This window comes from Moschus berezovskii, chromosome X (assembly GCF_049115385.1).
Source record: "Moschus berezovskii isolate FMDL1 chromosome X, NW_MosBer_1.0, whole genome shotgun sequence".
Taxonomy (NCBI): Eukaryota; Metazoa; Chordata; class Mammalia; order Artiodactyla; family Moschidae; genus Moschus; species Moschus berezovskii.
Genome location: NC_142488.1, coordinates 74,324,046 through 74,329,220, shown reverse-complemented (window position 1 = coordinate 74,329,220; position 5,175 = coordinate 74,324,046). Strand labels below are relative to the sequence as shown.

The following is a 5,175-nucleotide window of genomic DNA, read 5'->3' as shown; positions in this document are numbered from 1 at the left end:
TCAAATGAATAGGGCTTTATTTTCCACCATGTTTTATAAAGCATTAGCAAGTGTTTCTGTTCTGAGAATGAGTAGTGAGGCAAAGGATAGTTTAAGTGATATTGCTTTATTTAACATATAAAATACAGCATTGCAATATAATTCTTTTTTTGCAATATAATTCTAAGCAAGTAAAATGTCCATGCAGTTTTGACTTACTTAAATCCTTTGGCATTCTTGATGTGGATATGAAGGCAAACCTATTTTTAGTTTGTTGCCTAAAAACTATGTCTAACCTCTTCTTCCAGCAACCACTAGGCTGGTATTGAAAGGTTGTTGCTGAACCAAGAAAGACACCAGGATTCTTGGCCTCTGGAGGAGAATAATTCAATCCAGGGCCAGTGATGAGGCTTGATCTCTCAGAGCTTTTGTATAATAAAGTTTTATCAAAGTATAAAAGAGATAGAGAAAGCTTCTGACATAGACATCAGAAGGGGGCAGAAAGAATGCCCTCCTTCTAGTCTTTAGCCTGATGTTATATAGCTAGTAGCTGCTGCTGCTAAGTCACTTCAGTCGTGTCCGACTCTGTGTGACCCCATAGACGGAAGCCCACCAGGCTCCCCCGTCCCTGGGATTCTCCAGGCAAGAACACTGGATTGGGTTGCCATTTCCTTCTCCAATGTGTGAAAGTGAAAAGTGAAAGTGAAGTCACTCAGTCGTGTCTGACCCTTAGCGACCCCAGGGACTGCAGCCTACCAGGCTCCTCCATCCATGGGATTTTCTAGGCAAGAGTACTGGAGTGGCTTGCCATTGCCTTCTCCAAGCTAGTGAGTGAAGTCGCTCAGTCGTGTCCGACTCTTTGCGACCCTGTGGAATGTAGCCTACCGGGCTTCTCCATCCATGGGATTCTCCAGGCAAGAGTACTGGAGTGGGTTGCCATTTCCTACTCCAGGGATCTTCTCCAAACTAGTAGCAGACTGTTAATTAAAGAAAGGAAATGTTTCAAAACTCAGAGAATGGCACCAGACCCCTCACCCACAACGTGCGTTTTGAGATAACATTGGCACCAGGTGAGTCATCCCAGGCCATAAAACGATTGACATGAATCTTGAAGAAAGGCAGATTTCCATACAAATATATAGTTTCATTAACATAGATTAGCAGAACAATGTATGAGTATAACATATTGGTTTGTCAAGTTGGTTCCAAGCAGAACCAACTTGAAGACAGAGTCTAGGGTAAATACATAGTTCATTAACATAGCTTAAGACAAACATTTCCATGATAAATATGCATTGGTTAACTCAAGGTTTGAGAAAAGTTAAGTTCAGGTGGAATCAGGTGTCATTATGGCGACACAAAATTTTAAAAGAAACCTCTTTTTATATTTGTATAGAGAAGGGGAAAAATATAAAACTAGTTTGTTTCCTCCTGACGCTTAAGAGAGAGAAAAAATGACTGACACTTCCAGCCTATTTCCTCCATTTGGAGACCCTTGGCCTTCCTGCCTGTTACCCTCTCAGTATCACTTCAGATTTATGCCCTATTAACACACACACACACACAAACATTCCACAAGCACTTCAGCACTTTAATCTGAATAATAAGATTTCTCTTTCTCCCTCATCTTTACTTTCCTCCCTCTCTCTCCTTCGCCCCCATCTTTCTCCAACCGAGGGTTTGATGAGGGTAAGGGAAGGTTAAGCCGGCAGTTAACTGATGGAGTAACAGGGGAGCAATGCCCTCAAATTAGCCCTTCAGCTATCTGATTTGAGGTCACCATTAACAATTAGAATTTTACAGTAGAAGCGTCTGCAGAAACAAAAATTTCAGTCTTTAGAAACAATTGGTAAATGGTGGAAAACAGAGTGGAGAATTTAGTTCTTTAAAAATGAGCAAAATAGTACCAGTTGAGAAATGATCAGTTATCTTCTTTATTTTTTTTTTCTAATTAGAAACATTTTATTTTAAATGTGCCGAATAAAAATCCACATTTTCAGACCATAGGATGTTAATACATTCAACAAAAATTTGTATTATCTTACCACTGTATATTTACAGAGTAATAGTCCAGATCCATTTTGATTAGATGGTTGAAATAACCTCCCTAAGTTATACTTTACAGACATCACGAATCCCTTATAATAATGTAAGCAAAATAACTTTTCCCTAAAAGGTGAACTTGAGCAGCACTTCAGTCCACTCTTTCAGGACTTGCACTTCTTCTCGGACTTCCTGATGGGGATCGACTTCTTTTTGGAGATGGAGATCTGGACTTTGATCGGCTGTTTCTAGGCCATGAAAGAGACCTGGATCTTGATCTCAACCTAGACAGGGATCTCGATCCTTTTATAGAACCAGACCTAGATTGTCTGAGTGAAGCTGATCTTGATCTACGAAGAGACACAGATCTTGATCGCCGAGGAGATGCTGATCTTGACCTCCTTCCCCTGCTCCTGCTGCGTGAGCGAGAGTATCGTCTACCTCTGGATCTCGAATGTGATCTAGACCGTGACCTGTTTCTTCTTCAGCGGCTATAGCAATGACAATCATAAGCATAATGTCCCTTTTCGCCACACTCATAGCATCTATCATTGGGATCAAAGGGAAGTCGGGCAGGTGGTCTATCAAATCGAGATCTCCGAGGCATGCCTGTTGATAGTTCAACTCTCACTCGGGAACCACAAATAACTTTTCCATCCAGGCCTCGAACTGCATCTTCTGCATCTCTAGGGTCTTCAAATTCCACAAAGGTAAATCCTGGAGGATTTCTGGCAATCCACACAGTTCTCAAAGGCCCATAATAACTGAAAGCCCTTTCTAACTCTCCTTTGCCAGCACCAGTTCCCAGGTTACCAACATACACCTTGGTTTCTCCTCCGTACTGCCCGTAGCGTGACATGATGACTGGCCTGCGAGCTGGGCTCTTTCAGCTCACAGTGCCCAGAGAACGATCAACACAACACCAACCAAACCGCCTCCCTCACCAACTGTCCTGGCGGCACTACCCAATTATCTTCTTTAGAATACTTCAAAAGAATAACAGCATGATCTCAGAAAATAGTCTGATAGGAGAGGGTAAATGTTTCCCTTTTTATAACTATAAACTTGTGCTGAATGCCTGGTGAGGAGGGCGAAAGAGTAGAGTTTTTAGTTTAATTTCAGAAATGTTTTGACAAAATTTAATGATGCCTTTTATACTGAGATTTGCTAAAGAAACCTGATTCCCACTGTTTAAATAAAATATTGACAGGGAATTGTGAAAAAAAATATATCTATAGCAGCCAGACCAATGCTTTTCATGCAGTAGGTTCTGAAATATGTATTAGTGAATGTATGAATTAAATTTAGAAGTTCATAAGTTGAAAAATTAGAGTGATGTTTAGACTAGTTTAAATTTCCTCATTTTACAAATGGAGAAACTGAGATCCAGACAAGTAAAATGACTTGACAAGTTTCAGTTAGCTATGAATAATTTTGTGCATTGAATTTCTTATGTGAAAAATATCAAAGACAGTATTCTACCAATATTACTTCTAAAAGATAATTATATAATTAATAAATACATGTTCTAACTATGGAAAGTTATGAAAAGCCTTACTACAAAAGAATCCACTAATGTAATTATATGAATACTGGGATATGTGTTTTCTCATGATAATTTCTTAAAGAGAGAGATAGAGAGTGGTGTGTACTTATGGCCAACAATGTTTATTCTGAAAAAAATATTTCTCAAACTAGAAATGGAAACAAAGTTAAGCTGTATAATTCCGATATCTCTCCATTAACTACTATAAAAACTTCACTTTGATTAAGTAATTCAAATTTAAATCAATAAGCAAAGTTTAATTTCCAAGAAAAGGTGGAGAGAAAAGCACTGTAAAACTTAGCAGTCACCTGACCTTTGATTCTGAGGTCAAGTTTTATTACTAATTATCTTAATTTGTTCCACTGTCTATCCACCTCTACAATGTGCATATGTCCACCTGTGTAAAATGATAACAGCTAACATTTTTCAAGTGTTTACTGTGTGTCAGACATTTTTCTACATATATACCTTGGCTAATTCTCACATCAGTTTTATGACATTTGGTACTACTATTACCAGGACTTCCCTGGTGGCCCAGATGGTTAAACGTCTGCCTTCAATTAGGGAGACCTGGGTTTGATCCCTGGGTTGGGAAGTTCCTCTGGAGAAGGAAATGGCAACCTACTCCAGTACTCTTGCCTGGAAAATCTCATCGACAAAGAAGCATGGTAGGCTACAGTCCATGGGATCACAAAGAGTTGGATACGTTTGGCGGCTGTGACGTACGGCGCAGAAGCTTGGCCAAGAGGAGCTATCCCATGTCTGGGGTCAGGGGCAGTGGCTGAGAGGAGCAACCCCACATCCAAGGAGAGGCGGCTATGCTTTTCTGGAGCAGCCATGAAGAGATACCCCATGTTCAAGGTAAGAGAAAACCAAGTAAGATGGTAGGTATTGCGAGAAGACATCAGAGGACACACACACTGAAACCATAATCACAGAAAACTAGCCAATCTGATCACACAGACCACAGTGTTGTCTAACTTAATGAAGCTAAGACATGATGTGTTGGGCCAACCAAGACGGACGGGTCATGCTGGAGAGGGCTGACAGAATGTGGTCCACTGGAGAAGGGACGGCAAACCTCTTCAGTATTCTTGCCTTGAGAACCCCATGAACAGCATGAAAAGGCAAAATGATAGGATACTGAAAGAGGAACTTCCCAGGTCGGTAAGCGCCCAATATGCTACTGGAGATCAGTGGAGAAATAACTCCAGAAAGAATGAAGGGATAGAGCAAAAGCACAAACAACACCTAGCTGTGGATGTGACTGGTGATAGAAGCAAGGTCCGATGCTGTAAAGAGCAATATTGCACAGGATCGGGAATGTTAGGTCCATGAATCAGTGCAAAATGGAAGTGGTCACATAGGAGATGGCAAGAGTGAATGTCGATATTCTAGGAATCAGTGAACTAAAACGGACTGGAATGGGTAAATTTAACTCAGATGACCATTATATCTACTACTGTGGGCAGGAATCCCTTAGAAGAAATGGAGTAGCCATCATGGTCAACAAAAGTCTGAAATGTAGTACTTGGATGCAATCTCAAAAACGACAGAATGATCTCTGTTCATTTCCAAGGAAAACCATTCAACATCACGGTAATCCA

At 40.4% G+C, this 5,175-nt stretch overlaps 1 pseudogene; it reads right to left on the bottom strand.

Annotated features, from left to right (window-relative positions):
- Nucleotides 1-2,044: 2,044 nt before the first annotated feature.
- Nucleotides 2,045-2,958, bottom strand: LOC129564458 (serine/arginine-rich splicing factor 7 pseudogene; annotated as a pseudogene).
- Between the last annotated feature and the right edge of the window lie 2,217 nt (nt 2,959-5,175).